The 18,630-nt window shown below is 33.4% G+C and overlaps 1 long non-coding RNA gene across 1 annotated transcript; it reads right to left on the reverse strand.

The window, feature by feature from the left end:
• Positions 1 to 2,490: 2,490 nt before the first annotated feature.
• Positions 2,491 to 5,511, reverse strand: LOC149658612 (uncharacterized). The gene is made up of 2 exons (XR_016369854.1): positions 3,886 to 5,511; positions 2,491 to 3,545 (listed from the first exon to the last, which is right to left on the reverse strand). It is a non-coding gene; the product is annotated as an uncharacterized LOC149658612 (long non-coding RNA).
• Positions 5,512 to 18,630: the final 13,119 nt, after the last annotated feature.

Raw genomic sequence — 18,630 nt, forward strand, 5'->3', positions numbered from 1 at the left:
ATTCAGTTTTTTTACACGATCAATCGACTCAATATGTTTTTTTATATAATTAAAAAAAAACTGGTGCGCTTCACTCAAGGCTTTTAAAATCAAACTAAAGCTTTTTAGAGGCCCCTTAATCCCTCAAAATCTTTAATGGAAAGGCAGGCAGGCTGAATATGGTCATAAGTTCATAACATATGTACCATAAGTATGACACTTCATTTTTTTTAATTTTTCGTTTTATTAAATACGTGAACCTCTACGTTCTGTCCATCTTAGTTTCAGATAATCCACTACGTCATTCAGGGAAAAGCCCAGTGTCATACTTAACGAAGTATAAATGAATATCAACTCTAAATTTTGACCGTGCCTCTTAAAATTTTGACAAGGTTCATAAACAAAATATTGAACGCTAAGGGTCTTTAGATTAATTTTAAATGGGTGCTTAAGTTAAATTAAATCGAATCTATATTTAGTTTATTTGTTCGACTTGGTCGAAGAATAACGAAATGTACCCGTAATAAACTCAGAGAGGAAGATTTAGTCCTGCAAAAAGAGAGGCCGCTTTTAATACACTTCAAAAATCCTTAAAAAAGGGATGGAACGATTTTTTTAAAGATTTTTCTAAGCTTTTCCTTACGTCAGTTTGCGTTTAATTTGATGAGACTATTTTGACACTGGGCTTCTCTTTTCACGAGTCTTGGGCGTAACCTCGCTCTCTCTTCAGTTAGTTTAAAATATTTGAAAATACGCTCTTTTTTCAAATAACTTTTCGAAAACAGAGAATGTTGGAACAAAAAAAGCGAGGGGCTTTTGTAAAGAAAAACCAGTATAATTTACATAATGGAATTGAAAAAAAAAAAAAAAAAAAAAGTTTTGGTAGAAAATTTTCAACCCCACCCTGAACTTTTTGAAAAAAATAATATTATGGTTACTTTAGCAGAAGACCCTGATCATATAAACGTGTCGATATACATTCTATATTTTTCGCGGTCAATGTCAAGTATAGGAGACCCTATTTCTTTGGCGGGAAAAAGAATTAAATTAGGAAATTTTTGTTAAGTATAGTTTCAATAGATATTTGTGACTTGAAGTAAACTTTACTGGGCTGCAAAGCATACCTGGGGATATTTTGACAAATTTTTCAGATAGTGCAATAAAAACTAAGAGCTTATTTTGAGAATGGAGCATAATTAGGGAAACTTCTTTGACATGGAAGATGTTTACAGGGTTCGTACACGACCTGGAAATCCTGGAAAACCGGGAAAAGTCAGGGAAATTTAAAATGGGCCTAAAAGGTCAGGGAAAAGTCAGGGAAAAATATATTGAAGGGAAATTTAAAGTCTGGATAACAGTATAAGGGTGACCAGAAAATATGTTGTCTGAGATTTGACAAGAGCCCCAAATTCGCGGAGCTCCAGTTATAATTGCTTTACTTAAGTTAAATTTAAACGATTTAATTGGCTTATTTTCATGACAATAACTCGTGCAAAAATGACTCTAGTGAATTTAGATTGGTTTTCCTACATGTTAGCTATGTACGTTATTGCAAATGGTCAGGGAAATTTGTGGAATTTAGTCAGGGAAAACCTGGAAAAGTCAGGGAATTTCATTCCAAAAGTTTTGTACGAACCCTGTGTTAAGTTCGCCTTCGACATATTGTCTTTTAATTTTGTTATTTAAGACTTTTATTCCAATTTTTCTTTAACCCCATCCTCTCTTCCATCTGTACCTAAAATGTTCAGGACCTAAATATGACAAACTCAAATATATACGCGTGTAATTCTTGCCGCATTTCAAAAATTTATATATTTTAAAAAAAAAGTCTTTTAAAGAGTTTAATTCTCTAAGGCCTTTTTTTTTAAAAAAAAAAAAAAAGTAAAGCTTGTAGGTCAGAGACTCGAGACCCTTTTTGAAGTTTTATATCAAATTGGCGCCATATAGACTGGCGATCCAAAAATTTCCTTTTATCCTTAGTATAATGTTAAACTGCAACAAATTTTTTTCTTCTAAGTCTTATGAAAAATTTACTGTTAAAAATTTCCTCGTTTTTGAAACGTTTTTGGGAAGTTGGTTTTTGAGGTTTGATGGTGTAAGATTGTATCAAACAAATTAGGGAAATTTTTTAGATTAATTTTGAGGTGGTTCCAGTTATCCATCCCTGCGGTTAGGGATTACCCCATTACCAATGGGTTAACCCATCTGTATCTTTGTCTATTATTATCTATTTAAGTCTAATTTATTCAAGGGACCAGTCACTCATAACTGTACCTTTTACTAAAGGGTTTACTCGTTATCTTTAAAACGGGGAAAACGAGAGTGATTAACCCCTCGAATTTATTCTATTGTCAAAATTTAAAATTTAAATGAGAAATTCAATTTTAGATGGCGTTTAAGTCTCGTTGAGTACTTAAATTGTATACTAAAATAAAACCGTCCTTCCCTAAAAAAGCATTACATAAACCGTAATTATATTGTAAAAAAAATGAAAAATCAAGCCGGCATATAATTAATATTCTTTTTATTATAATTTTATCCCCTTAATCGTCATATATTCCAGGTGTTTTTGACACACACCTAAGGCTACATTTGGATGACGTATTTTTTATTTTTTTCTGGTGAGCGTCCCTCTCTCGCTAGCTCGAGCTTGGTATCATTTGTAGAAAGAAAGCGCGTGCCTACGGACCAATGAATTTAGTCATTTTCCGCGCGCGCTCAATTAGGGTCGCAGCCTTGGGGATGCTTAAGTTTTCCCGCCAAAACGCAACTTTTTTGTTAAAAAGGCGGGAAATGAAATCGAAAACAAATCCGATAGCTTTTAATTTTCGCGCCTTTTTTGGCGCAATTATTTAAAATGTTTTCAAACCATTGCGAAATAAATTAAGGAAAAATTTAAACCATTCACGATGAGATTTTCGTTTTCATTCTTTATAAGAAAAAACTTGAAAAAGTTTTTTATTTACATTTGAAATAAATTAAGAACTCTTCTGCTTTTAATATTCTTAACATTATAATCCTACAACTAAATCCTTCATTTAAAAAGCCTTCAAACCGGTATTAATCATTCTGTTATCTTATAATATTAACTTATTTAAATTTAAAACACTTTTTTAAAAGGCTTAACATGTCGTATTTAAAAAAAAAAAAACAACTTTACAAGATTTCTTAATCAAGGTATATCATAGATAATGCGCGGACAAGTGTTGCCAGTCATTTGCGAGTTTCAATTCAACAGACTGAAAAGCTTGGTAGTATTCAGTTCAATTCAGTTCCGAACCTGCTGTTAGATGCTCTAAAAACAAATTATTGACAATCCTGAAGCGCATGCGGTTTAAGTTAAGAAACAGGAATGTGGGGGGGGGGGATATTTCTCTATCCCCTTTAGGTGCGCGTAGGAAAACAATTTTAATCATAAGGAATTAACTCCAAATTATTCAAAGACCTTGACTGATGTTGTTTTGCTTTGCTTGTAAATGTGATATTTAACTTTAGAATAGATTTTATTCAGGAAGCCGCGTGTTTAGTTATAGATTTGCACCTGGTCGACTCTCTCTACAGTCTACCTGAAAAAGAAAGAAAAAAAAAAGTGAAAAACAAGAAAATTAACAAAAAAGAAAAAAATAGTTTTTATCTAATGTTGTCGGAAGTTAGTCATTATTTTGAGCATTTTACGAATTTTTATCAAACTTCCGGGGATTTCTTTTTTCGGCCGTTTAACATTTGTTCATTCATACTCTGGTCTTTTTTAATAGGAAAAGGGGTTTATTTAGGAAATGAAATGGTTCTACGCGTTAAGGGTAATAGCTAATACTAGCACGTAGTCACTCATTCGTGGTGGGATGGTTTGGGCCCAAGGGGTATCCTTGTTACTTTATATATATTATATAGGAAGACAGATGTTACCTTTAAGGTTTTCGGGATTTCCTATTTTAGGTCTTTTTAATAGATGTAAACTCTATCGGCGGTGGTGGCCGGTGTCCTGTTCTATGTCGTTTTCATTTTGGAAGTAAAAAAAAAAGGCTGTAGAAAATTAACATATCCTGCCATGACACGATTACTATTGTGTTTAAGGCTACAAAATGATTTGTGTTATTTTTTTTTATTTTTTTTAAAGGGTTAGTAACCGCGCTGTTCTATAGGTTGAAAGTGTTTCTGGTACTTTTTGTTGCCCTCGACATTTAAATTTAAATGTTTATTCAGGGTTCGTACAAAAATGGTACAACCTTATCTTCAAAAAGCTGTGCTGGGTTGTTGTTTGATACGTGGTTTTCAGACAAGGAGGATTCATACCATTTACACGAGGAGTTGAGGCTACTTTGAGGACTACTTTGTCCTCGAAGTAGCCTCAAATCCTTGTGTAAATTGTATGAACCCCTAAGCCTGATAACAATGTTATACATTTCGTCAGCATGCAAGTCCTGTTATTTTTATTATATTAAAACAATTACTTCAATGTAAAAGATACGCCTGAGTCTTCTTTTTTTAGCAGCTGTGAAATCAGGAATTTAATTTTGAAATTTTATATTTTCGTACGAACCCTGTGTTGATTATCTGTTCCTCAATTTTATTCATTTCATTCATTCAAATACGAATAGGAAATAGGAACTTTAGGAAGTATATCGCGACGAATGAAGGGGGTTGTTTTTTAAATGAAAGGTAGTTTTAAATGGTAATTTCCCCTCCGTTGAGTTTTGGTACAGTATAGTTAATGGCCGTGTCAATCCCAGAGGTCTTGTATATACCGAAGGGGTTAAGTAATATAGGTCCAATTGAATACCGCTCTTAAAACGTTTCTTATAATCAATCCTTAGATGGAGAGAAAAGGGTTGTAGTTTTAGTTTCATCTGGTAAAACAACGTGTTTCGGGGATTGTTGAAATTGCTTTGTTGTAGTTATTGTTGAGGGGATTTAGATGAAGTGCAGGGGCTCTAAACTAGGAGGATTGATACCATTTACACTGCAGGAGGCGAAGGTACTTTGGTATTGCACTGTCTCCGCCTGACTTCTTGGTGTAAATTGTATCAATACTCCTAGTCTGAATTAACTATGTAGAGATTAAATTGGTCTACGGAAGTAGACTCTTTACTGGGAATACCTTTCTATAGGCGAACTAGTAAATAAAACGGGGAAATATTCCTGTAAATGCTAACACATTCCCCTTCACCAGGAAATAATGAAGAATACTGTTTAGAATTTCTTTTAATCCGAGTATCGAGCCATCTTGTCAATCCACTCATTTTTTTTCTCTCTAATTCTCTCCTTCCCCCGTCTCCTTCGCCCCCCTACGTCCCGCCATTTTGTCGGTGCGATGGCGGCTGCAATCGGAACACTCGAAGCTAAGCACGTTGCTCGTTCGGGATTTTTAGTTATATCCCCTTTTCTAGGTCAGTAAGACGGTCAATGACTCCTCGACACTGGAAACTCTCTCAAATAAAATAATAATAAAATAAAAAAATAAAACCGACTCGTTCGGCATCAATTTCGCTCATGCGCACAATAAACAGTTCGACCTAGAAAGTCGCGCGTGCGCTGAGTTGAATATATATTAATAGGGTAATGGCTGTGTCCCGGCTTTGACTGTAATGAGCTCTATAGGAAAATTATACGGGGTGCCACTATAGTATATGCTTCATATTTTTTAGTTCTTTTTCTTTATTACTCAACGTTATGAATTAATACAGGATCTATAGTATTAGTATATCTTGTTCCGAATTAAAGGGGGGATGGAGCTTAATTTTTTTTTCATGTTATTATAAGACCTACATCTGATTGGATCGGAAATATTAAATCTCCTTTCACACTCAATCGCTCAAAATTGTCTCTCGTTTTCAAACGGAAATCTATTTCGTTTTTTCGTTTGCTTCCAGGTGTTCAAATCTCCCGCTTCCTATGAAATTAACAAGGAAAATTTATTATAACATCGGGTTTTGTTTTTAGGCCTGCCTTTGCGTAATTAACCATAAATTAATTAATTAATCTAATTTAGGCGACACTATCGTTTCAGTGAACTGTTTTTAAATATTTTAAATTTTCGATCTTTTTTTTTTTTTTTTTAATATAATGAATAAACCAGAAACCACTTAACAACTCGCGTAAAATTAATTTTATAACGCTTAGAAATTAAGACTTAGGCCTAAATCTTTCTAGACTCCCTAGAAGAAAAATGTTTAAAATTATTTTTTTCTTTCTTCTTCTTCTTAAAATGTAATCATGATTTTCTTCATACAATAGAATAAGAAAAGGCTCTCGTGATTCCTCCCCTCCCCCCCCCCAAGCCTTAAAAGTGGTGGCACCCTTTAAAAAAAATGTTTCGAAATCAAAACTCCTCGATGCCCATAAATTTAAATCTTTTGAAGAAGTATACTTGTTGCAAAGAGGAAGAAAGAAAACCCTAAAAAATGAGAGGGGGAAATTTTGGTCTACAGATGAAGGAATTTATTTGTGTAATACCTTTAATATTGTATTGTATTGCATCCAAGAATGAAATTCATTCATAGAAGCCCATTCCATATTTTTTTTTTCACTGAGATGACAATATTCATTTAGAAATGAAATAATTTCTTATTCCCCCAAGTACCTACTTGGGATCTGCAAAAGAAAAATTTCGAAATAGTTGAAGGTTTCGTCACCACGCTCGTAGAGAGAGAGTACAGGAGAAGCTTGTTTGCCTGATAATAGCGGGGTAGACCCTATCTTTTTCTTTATATTAGAATTAAAAGATTAATTTTTTTCTCTCTTTTACATCTTGTAGTTGTACAAGCCAGTTTTTTTTAAAAAAAGGCTCAACTTTTCGACCTACAAAGAAAAGACGGTTTTTTTTTCTTTCTTTTATAACCCTCTTAACCAATAACTTAACCTATACCCGTTGCCGACATGGTACTGTTTAATTTAAAGACTTTTTTAATTTTTCATTTTTTACGCAATTTTTTTTATTTATTCGGACATAATGTTTTGAATTTAAAATCGTATTCGGTTTTTGAAGGATTACTAAGACAAAAACAGAGCAATTTTTCTTATAATTATCGTAGATATTGAGGGACTAATCACTCTTAGATTACCTGTACACCGTTTACTAGTTACGAGTAACCATTTTTAACACTGGTCATCGTTGGGCTTTTGAAGATTGACCGACACTTCGATTAATGCATAATTGATAAGCATTTTTAATTGCATTAAGTTATTTTTTTAACTACTTTTAAAAGATCTTATATAAAAATAAAGTTCTGTCCTTGATTGTCACGGCGTCACATTTTCACTTTAATCAATCCCTTTGAAATTGCCCTCCCTAACTCTGATTATGATTAATTATAGTCACGCCAATCAAAATTAAATTAAAAGTAAATATTAATGGGGGGGGCTTATATCCAATTTACTTCATTCATTCAAGGCTGGAAAATTTGAAATCAAATTAAGACTTTGAATTTTTCATTTCACTCAATTTTGATTATAACCTGTCAAAACTCTCCGTAAAGTTAACCGTGCGTGATTTTATTACACCACATCAGACAAAATTAAGAATAAGAATCTATTTTAAGGACAAGAAAAAACAGTTTCTAAACAAATACAATCAACGGTCCAACTACCGGTTCTTTTTTTACATTTGCATTTATTTTTCCATTTTATTTTGAATTACTTTCGCTTTCCCTTAAATTTGAGAGAAAATAAAATGTCTTTTCCGGTTAAGAGCTATTTGCAAAATGTATAATTGAAGTTAAAGAGTCAAAACCAGCGAGCAAAGGCGCGTAACGCTTGACCGAGTGTCTAGTAGCGTAAATGCTTTAGTAGTAATTCTCGGGTTTAAAATAAACACAGTTTCTCGCTTCCGAATTAACTTGGTTTAATTAAACGGTGCTATAAAAACCGAAATTTATTTATTACGTAAACAAACAAACAAGGGTAATTTTTGTTTTTACATCCAAGTTTTTGATGTGTGAAATACCTAAAACCCCCTACTTTTTTTGAGGTCCCTAAACCACCATAGAATTGTGATTTGGTCCCTAAATCACCATATTCCTAGTTTAATGTGCCATCAGCTTATAATATTCAACCCAAAGTCCAGTTTACACATTTATATTTCTTATTTCGTTGAAAAACGAAAAAAGACTGATTGTTAAGTGTGATAGAATTGTGATAGATAAAACGTAGTAATGTAATAAACAAAAACCAAGTCAGTTTTATGATAAAATATTTTTACAAATATCTGACTTTGTCATTTTGTGAAAATATAAGTTCAAATAAAGATCCAATTTTGGTTCCTATTTGGTCCCTAGTTTAAAAAATTCGGTGCCTATTTCACCCTATTTCTAGCCTAAAAAATCCCCTATTTCCCTACTTTTTTTAAGATTTTGGTGGGAGCCCTGATTGACCTGTAGTTGAATCTTCATCCTGGTTTAAGTCTACAATATTCCTGTGAAATTTTAATTCAATTTTTATACCTCTAGAATATTCATGTGGAATTTTGAAATATACTGGATATTTTGTTTAGGTTAGATATTAAAAAATAAGAACCGGTCTTAGATTTTTGGGTGATGATATATTTTGGATTTCACGAAGTTCTTTGTTAATACCATCTCGGGATTACCACATAATCCTTAGTTACTCGTTTTATTATGGACAAAAGTAAGGAACTAGACTCTCTCTCTCTATTTTCTCGATTGACACATTTTGAAGATAAATTACTACTAGGCCTAGGAGTGTATATCAAAAATATTTTTGTTCCAGATCAGGGAAGTCAGGGGGATAAGTTTAAAGTTGTACACCCTTGTAAGTTATGGTAAGATTTGGGGTGTGTGTCTGTAAAAACGTTTATGATTTTTTTTCTATTGAATTTATATACTATTTGATGTTGATTAAGTTAACCGAGTTTAAGTTATCCCTTATTTTTTTTTTTTACAATCAATAAGTTGGAGTCAGTTTGAGGTTTTGACACCCGTTTCAATTGAGTTATAGCCGAGGTCAGTGACCTCTTTGACACCAAATATGGATAAATTCATGAAATAAAATATCCGCCTGATTTCGAAGTTTGTTTGGATGTCGTGGAATTTTAAGAAAAGCTTTGAAATTAGGAAATTTTAACATTATATTAATCCGTTATTATAAATGTATTTTTAATAGTTTTCCCTGTATCAGTTGACAGATAATTAACAAATGTCAGAGAGTAAATCGTCAAAAGTCGCGGAAATGGACGAGGAAACTTAGAATAGTCAGGAAATTAAATTGAATTCTTACTGACTTGTGACTTAGTAGGTCAGGCGTTGAATATTCGTAAAATAGTATTATTCTTATTAATATTTACGGCATGGTATAGCAAAGCAAAAAATGATAAATTAATTTGAAACTTGTATATATGTAGGTAATATCATTGAACTCTTGTTTATTATTTATTAGAAGGGTTAAATTTCGCAACCCTTGGTGCACGCGTTTTTAAACAAGCCGCCTCTAAGAACCCACTTAGTAACTTAGGAAAAAAGGGGATTTTGTAAGCAACCTGGAAGCTAGTTTACATAGCTGTTACAATTAACCCTCGTAACCCTTTTCTTCGAAAAACCATTAGCCCAGAACGATCTCTCTGAAGTAACTTCCCGAACGTTTAATGTTACAACAACGTAATAAAAAAAAATTCCCACCGCGCCACTTAATTGTATGCTAAAAACTAATGCTCTAATCTCGACCTAACAAATGCGGAACTAGAAATAAAATGAACTTTGCACAGTTGCAAATTAGCTTAGCCTAAGTAGACTTTCTAATTTTGTAAAGGTGTCGATAGGGTTTTTTTTCTTACTTTTAATAGCGTCGTAACCTTTGACCCGAGAGTAGAAATTTATAGACAATTTAAAATTCCTTTTAATTAATTAAATAAATAAATAAATTTAATCTGTCAATGTAAAAGGCTAGGTATACGGTGAGATTAGTATATTTTGCAGGTTACTACCGGTAGATTATAAATATATAAAAAATTAAACCTGCTTTTTGAAGTTGTCTGGAAAAGGAAAATCTGGAGAAGTTGTAAGAACCGCTCAACCTCGACTAAAACCACTTTCATTTTGTTTTAAATAAAAAAAAAATAAAAAAAAATGGTTTGGCCAGAACCAACTTGGAGGGCATGAGGCCAGTGGTTGAGTGAAGATATGTATACACTAAGCTTCCAGTATAGCGAGCTCTCGAGTTCACTCTCTCTTTCATAAAACAGTGGTTTCTTGGAGTAAATAACTAAAGGAGTATTGTACTATTATTGAGTATCGTTTGAAAGGGGAGGAGCTAAATGTAGTTACCCGTATCTCTGATTGAGTCATAGTTCTAACGCTAACCCAAGCTTTATGAGCGAAGTATTTCTTCGGGATTGAAATCTCCGTATTTATTTCGTCTTAGCCTAGAACTCTAGAAGTCGGATATCTAAACTGACTGAGGTGAATGGCCCCCACGTCCAAATTATTGCCAATGAGTATAGGGATATAAAACTGTTATGTGTGTATATACGTGTTCATTCCGTAGTCTCTATCTCCCTCTCTCTGCCTTGTTCGTTCCATTTACCGTTTTCACTTCCTACGAACTATGACTTTCTCTTCTCTCGTGGTACCAGGAACTCTTGATACAACTGGTTTCATTTCCCTCCTTTCATCAGATTAAAACGATGCTGACGATTACAGAGGGGGTCCTCTTGTTTTTCACTGATAATTTTATATTTTATTGTTGTCAGGTTAAGACTGAGTGTTAACATACGTTGCGTAATCAATAGAAGTTTAGCTTATAATGTGAGTTTGTTTTTAGAAATTATTTTCGGACTTGGGTGCATCATCTTCACTTCTATGAAATGGTTAAGGAAGTAAATTAATAATGCTTTTAGGTTGAAGTTCAAAGTTTAATATTTAAATTTGAAGATTTCTTGGTTACAATATTTCATGTATTCAGTGTTCGGATTTTCGCTTACCTACTTACTTCTAAAATACTACTTCTGATTTTACTAGACTCTGTCTCAGTCTCCAGTTTCTAATCTGACGGTTCTATCCCGAATAAACAAGTTGAACAATAGGTTTGTGGGAGGGGAGGGGGGAAGGTTAAAATTGTTGGTGAAAAATATGTTCTAGATTACGTTTAGCCTATCAGAGTTGGTTTTATATTGGCACTTTGGCTTCCGTTATAGCTTTGTTTTTCTCTTTGCAAATTAGCTGTCTGTTACCACGAATGCGTATTTCAACCTCTTTGTCTTATTTTGAGGTCCACGCTTAGTTTTCAATGCGTAAATACTCGGTTGTTGTCATGTTGGTTTAAATACGTGTAAAGAAAGCTTGAATGTTATTTCATTCCTTTTGTGTTTGAATTGAGGGCCAAATTGCTTCCTGTCCAACGGTTGTGTTTCTATTTGTCTTCTACTGCCAAATCTCCCTCCTTTTGATAAGAACCTTGATTACTGTCTGTATAATTAGGTGTTAATGCCATCCAATTATTATTTATTTAGGAATTGAATTGGAAGGCGCGCGTTACCGGGGAGTGGCTTCGTTAGTAACACTTTTACTTGTTGAAATTTAGAAATTGAAATGACGTGGGAAGGATTTCAATGAAGTTTTGTTTTTATTTTTATTTTGTACTTAAAGGGTGTTACTTTAGGTGTCTGAGTGTTTTGGAACGAGGTTTTAACTTTAAGTTTATTATTAAATGGGTTTTTGGCCTTGCATCCCAAAGGATAAATGAGATTTGTTGCGGTGAAACTGTTCTTGTAAAGTTTATTGGGTAATCTATGGGTTTTAACGGGTTTTTTTTTGTTTGTTTTTAAGGATTTTAGGAATGTTAGATTCCAATGAAAGAGGGAATAAGTTTGAAATCTTTGACAAAATCTAAGAGAATAAGGAAATCACGAAAACTATTTGACATCTTTCCAAATTTGAATATATTTAAAATAATTAAATAGTTGTTTAGCATCTACGGGGAAGATATAGCGATTTCCCGGGTTCCGGCACCATACCCTTAGGCTATCCAAATGATTTTAATTGTCATTAAGTTACTCGCGTATTTTACTAATTGCTATTTGCTACTGTACACTATGCGTGTATACCAGATATTATAAATTAATTTTCCTTTCATTTTTTTTTTAATATTTATATTTTAATTACATTAAATATTAAACAAAATAATTTTTAATTACAACTTAAGAAACACAACAAACAATAGCCATAGGGTCCGGGTCACGCTTATTTTTTTTTATTCTTCCTGTAAGACTGTAATTTATTTTAAATTAACCCAACATTTTTCTTAAGACGTTTTTTGTTGATTGTTGAATATAGTTTGTCACAGAAACTGGGGTGTTAAAAACTAGTAAATAATATAACGATTCATTTGTAAAACGCATTCATCCGTGGATGGGGAGTTGAAAGTTGGATTTCTGGATTATTTCACCCCATCCTTGGTTGTCACCGCGTGACGTGTAGCGAGACACCTTCGAGACTCATTTGCATAAAATTTACGTCATCATTAACTAAATTGGACCCGTAATAATGGTAAAAATATATAGGTGACTAGTTGATTCTTTGAAAAGTGAAAAGGCCGGTTTCGTTTGTTGTTCTGTCGAAATGGAATTAGTTTATTCTAGATATCACTTGTAAGGAAGGGTTTCGCGTCAATAGTTTTGCTGTTTCTATTATTGCTGAATGCTAATTTAACAAACAATCGAAGTCCATGAATGTCAATTTAAAGTTTTTATACGGGGTTATATTGAGATTTTCAAGTATTTTACTGTATTTAGACGATTTGTTTGAATAGAAAGTTTTAGACTTTTTGGAAACTTTGGGAATGTTACCCTTGAGAATTTCGGAACAGAAATTAATTTTTAACGGAGAAATCTAATTCTTGAAAAAAAAAATAAAATAATTGCCGTGAATTTGAAGGATTTGGAAATAATTTTAACGAAACATTTTTTAGATCTAAGCGATCGTTAAATTAACTAAATTAAAATTAATTAAATTTTCCAGTTTTGAAAGTATTATATTTCGCTATATTGCTCAATCAACGGGAGCGCGGAATAATCATTAACGGGTGTTTGGATTACCTTAATTAAACGCGTCAAAAGAAGACCGCCTTTAATTAAATTTTCGCTGAAATTAAGGGGTTGTTACGGTTTTATCGGCGCACACGATTTTTTTACCCAACAAAATTTGAGATTGAAACTTTTCTCTCATAGAGAAAATTAAAATTTTGAAGGGATAAAAAAGATCATCCATATTTCCAGTCACGAAACGACTCTTATAACCTCATGGGAGAGAAATTAAACATTTTGGCGAGATTTCGTGTAACGCTTTAGAAAGGAGGTACCAGGGGCCAAGAAATTAATAAAAAAAAATTTAAAGGATTACAAATTGTTTGGGTCACGAAATGGGCGATCAATTATACCAAGTCGCTCGACCAGATTTAAAATTTAATTTTTTTTAATCAAAATAGGGTTGCAACGCCATGATATTACCAAAAAATATTATTATTTTTTGTTATTTTATTAATTTTGTTATTTTTAAACATCCGGGATCTATACTCGGACCCGAGGGGTCGGTCATTCATGAAATCCCGTACGCTACCCGTGAAGTCCAACTTAAGAAATCCGAAATCAATGCTGATTTCGAAATCGAATAAAAAATCCGAAATCAGCAACGAAATCACAAAATCAGTAAAGAAATCATAAAATCAGTAAAAAAATTACAAAATCAACAAAGAAATCACGAAATAAACATAGAAATCACGAAATCAGAAGCAAAATCAGTGAAGAAATCGTGAAATCCATTACAAAATTCACGAAATCCAAAATCAAAAGAAATCACAAAATCCGACGAAATCACGGGGAAAATCTCAAAATCCGAGGAAATCACGCTAAAAACCTCAAAATCCAACGAAATAAAGGGAAATATCGAAAAATCAGTCGAAATCACGGTAAAAATAGCAAAATCCGACGGAATCACGGGAAAAATCTCAAAATTCGATGAAATCCATTGGATTTTATCGAATTCTGAAATCAAACGAAATCCGAAGAAATCAAATTGGATTTCGAAATCCCGTACACTTTTTCCTAAACGTCCGACCCCTCGCTCGGACCTCTTTAGGCTTTTATATCCTTTGGGATCTTCTACTAGTAAGGGTTTATTAAAACATGGAAATTAATATCTTCTGGTTGATTTAATTATTTTTTAATTAAATTGGCATTATCTTTCAGTTATTTAAATTCACCGTTCAGACGGAAAAAGTCTTAGAACGTGGCGTTCTCTAAGCGAAATATTTTATCATTTCCTTAATGACCATAATTATGTTAATTAAATTAACTTAACTTGCCTAGTTAAAGTGATATATTTATGACTTAAGGAATACGTTTTGTTTTTTGTTTAATTTGCAATAATATATAGTCAACTTAAATTTATTAATTTTATTTTCTAAAATTTAAAACAAAAGAACGGAACGACCGACCAAGTTCTCGAAGAAAATAAAATATAGAACGAAGTAGAAAACGGTAGAAAATATTTTACAATTATTTTCGTGTCAAACAAAGGGGAAACTCTTGTTTAAAAGGTTCTTTAAAAAAATATATCAGTAATACCCCAAAGCTACATGTAGGAATGTATTTTTTCTTCTTTCGAAAAACACGGTTAAGTCGACTCGCTCCTGCGCTTTGTGCAAACTAACGAAATTGAATAAGGTTAATTCCTTTTTCTAAACCATTTTTCTTTTTTTTTTTTTTTTTAAATTTCTGGTAAAATATTTTTTACCGCTGTATCTGTTATTCGGTGTAATCATTTACCATTGCCAGCTATTGCTAACGTATCAATCTTCATTAAGGATATATCTCTAGAAACTCCGCAATGAATGGAAGTCATAGGAGATATATCTCTTTCAACTTCTATGAAGAAATGAATCGAACTAAAATTGAAAGAGAGAAACTACTATCGAGACAGTGTAAGGGGTAATTTAAAGTTAGACCCGTATTAGGCTTAACACAAGCCCTAAAGATCCTTTCGGTTTTGGCGATTCAAAGTTTGAAACGTTGTTGGCTGCGTTCAGCATGATAAACAGAATTTAAACATCTTGTTGGGGAAAATTGTTCGTGATTTTAGTATCATCAGAAGTGAGATGAGACTAGAAGTGAAGGGCTCTAGCATTGATAGTAGATCCTGGCACTAGTGAACAAATTTGAGGATTTTATGCCACCGCTTCCCACGCGCCTACACTACTGAGAAAAAAATTGGTCGATTTCCAAAAACATTTCCTATCCCTTTCCCCTCAACCTAAAGCGGCCGAACACGGACGCGGCTCCTTGAATCTAGTTCGGCCGTCTACCACCGCGAGCGTCGCACGTTTTGGAGGGGAAATTCAAAAAACGCCACTAGAGGGTCAACCGTTGGTGTGTTATCAAGAATATTCACTTTCGCCGAGTGATGAATTTGGTTAGCTCAGTACTTCTGGTCTCATCTCACTTCTGGTATCATCTTTGAAACGGTAGCGCAAATCGATGAACAATTTTTCCCAGTGACTAACTTGAACAACAATTTAAACCGGTGGTTGTTTTCTTTAATTATTTATCTTATCGTGAGGTGGGTGTGAAACTGTTAGTTTCGTAACAAGCCATCAGGGGGTCCCCTGTCGTCTGATTTCTTCAAGGTATCCGTTAGATTAGAAAATAGAGGGTTATGAATTTATTTATGTAATTCTTTAGCGCAGGGTTCGCTAACCTCATTTCGGGGTACCCCAGAAAGAAAAAAAAAATGAATGTTCTTTCTCTGACTCTCCTTATACTCTCACTAGCTCACTTCATTGCATAATAGCTTCGAAAGAAGTTGGTGTGTGTGTATATGGTGTGTTATATCGTGTTTGGCGAGGCCTGAATACAGAAAACCCCTTTTCAAACTTTAAAAAACTGCTTATTTTTCACACGATACGCTTATAACATAAATATATGCCCGCCTGGTTCTCCTAAAACGTAAAATTTATCCAAAGAAATATAAATCTGTACTTGGAATATAGTAGGCTTCAGTACAGGGTGTTTTCGTTCATTTGGTGTACTAGTACCACGTGAGACTTACCTAAATTACCTTAAAAAATTGTTATTAGTATCTTTAAAATGCTATTAAGCCTCCGTAATTTTTTAAACCACTAGTGAAACACCCTGTACTGGTTTAAGGGTGGATTTTTAAAATATATATATACTACTTACCCCCTCCTTTCCCCTCCCCCTTCACTTTCTGATTTTATTCTGGAATCCATGCTTCCTACATCGTTGGTATATATCGCTTGAAAGTCGGTGTGACCTTTCTGGATGACCCCGTTTTAAACTAGAACCCCATTTTTTTTTCTCTCTTTCAATTTCATTTTCAAATTAAATTCTCCATTCCTGGACGAATTAGATTTTCGCCTTATGTATTACATTTTGTTTGATTTGTAAAATAATAAATGAAGGGTTCATTATAGTTTTTTGATGGAATAAGTCAAAAGTTTAATTTGAAAACTAATTTTCGCAGTCATATCCGTTCCGCCTTGGTTTTATCATAGCCCTAAAATGCCAAAGTATGGGTCTGCCATAAAGGCCCATACTTCCATCTGTCTTTAAAAGTGCTTCCTACAAAACCTTCTTAGTAGCAAATATCCTTCGTAACCCTATACTTATTTAGAGTGTGATGGGCTTATGAAATTGTTTGATTTATTCATTGAATTAATTCTATTGTGTTTTGTTGTGGGATGGAAAGTTGTTACTGAACTGCTTGGATTTGGAACACAGCGGCGGCGTGGGGAAATATGCTTTGTGATGGTTTGATTATGTTACTGTATTATACAAATTAATCAACTTTTTCGTGAGGTCAAGTACCCGCGAAACCTGATTTTTATTTCATTTGAAATTATTTCTTCAAATTTCCGTCTCCGTATGATATAATGATTGGAATATCGTTTCGACCATTGTCACGCTTTCAAATTCTGTGATTGCTAATTATTGCATTAAAACCATCCATCTTTTATGGTTCCGAAACACGATAATTTAATAGAGATTTTAAGAAACTTATCGAGGAAAAGATTACGCCATGAGTATGGTTATTTCCTTGTGTTTTGGGACCCCATTTCTCCGTAATTAAATGTTGTAGACGCCCATGTATGTTCTGGTGACACTTTCATCTCAGTTTGACCCTTAAATTTAAGGCAGACTTATCAAAAGCATTATGAATTTAATCCGTAAAGTTTTAGTCCTTAAATAGCAAGTGAAAAAATTTCGGTTGAAAAAATAAACACCAAGAAACTTTTTCAAAAAGGGAAACCCTGTAATTCATTAGCGGAAATGCTAACGTTAATTCCTTTATCCTTTAAGAGGGGGGGGGGAGAAAGAAAAACTTATGCACCGTTGCTGGGCTTATATCTAATCTCACGTCCTACAGAAGTCATTTCTATGTGTACAATCATAACCCGAGATAATTAGCGCCCGAGGATATTAACCAACCAAATCTCCCTCCTTTCTAACTTCATAACTGTGCCCTTATAGTTTAGTAAATTTTAAAAGTAAGGCTTAGTACTCTTAAGATCAGGGAGGATTACGAGAGGAGTCGTATTGTAGGGTGAAGTAGTCTTCTACACCGTGAGCCTAGACTCCTCCCATTGTGGGAGAAAGGGGGGGTAGATACTCACGAGAGGGAAGTTCGTAGTGCGTGTGATGCCGCTTGTCAAGTAATAAGCGATCCCCTTCTCCCGTTGTGGGAGTTAAGATTTACGGACGGTTGCCAGTTTTAAAAAGTGCCTACAATTCATCTCCTTTTTCTACTCCTCCCTGGTACGATCCGGCGTTCGAAAAGAAAGTCCCGGTTTTTACAGGGGTTTTTTTAATTTTTTTTTTCCAAACCAATCGCTTTGGTTTTCCTTCCCATAAAGATAAGCCATTTTTCTGTTAATTAAAAAAATAAAAATGAATGCTTGAAACAATTATAACGTTAATATATGAAATTAAACGCCAGTTATAAATTACCCAACGGCTAATAAGTACTTGTAAAGGATTTCGATGGAATTCCTTCATGGTAGCTTTTATAATCTCCACTAGGTCAATTTTGAAATAATTACTTTCTTAAGAAAGTTAAATATTGACTGTGAATGTTACCCTTTCGCCTGTCATATATCATTCATTGTCTTGGGGAACACCATTTCATTTTGCTAGTTGTAATTACAGTTATATATTTACGAAAATTGTTCATAACTTAATTAAATTTCCGATTAGACTAAACCATTGAACTAAATGAATTTAACTGCAGGATATTCAAGTTCATCCATTTTGGCCTGTGAATTCTTAATTTTTTAGTTGTATAGTTAATTATTCCGGGCCTCTCCTAATGATACACCATTTTAAAAATAACGAGATATAGTTAAGCAGCTTTTAAAAAACGCGCCCCCTATAGCTAATTACCTTTTTTAAAACGGAAGTTGCAAGGTTAAAGGTTATTAAAGTTAAAAAAAAAATAATAATAAACACCCATAGACATAATTCTTAGAACCAATACTAAAAATAAATATTTTTTCTTGGAATTGGTTTCGGTTTCATTTTTTTTAGGAAGGCATGGGGGATGATTTGCATAATGTTAGAAAGGAAAACCACACTATTCAATTATGCCGTGAGACTGAAAATAATCCCACTCACTAAACAAACGCGTAATTTTT

The sequence above is a fragment of the Phalangium opilio genome, unplaced genomic scaffold, assembly GCF_054372755.1.
Source record: "Phalangium opilio isolate 3A_F unplaced genomic scaffold, DU_Popi_V2 ptg000075l_1, whole genome shotgun sequence".
Taxonomy (NCBI): domain Eukaryota; kingdom Metazoa; phylum Arthropoda; class Arachnida; order Opiliones; family Phalangiidae; genus Phalangium; species Phalangium opilio.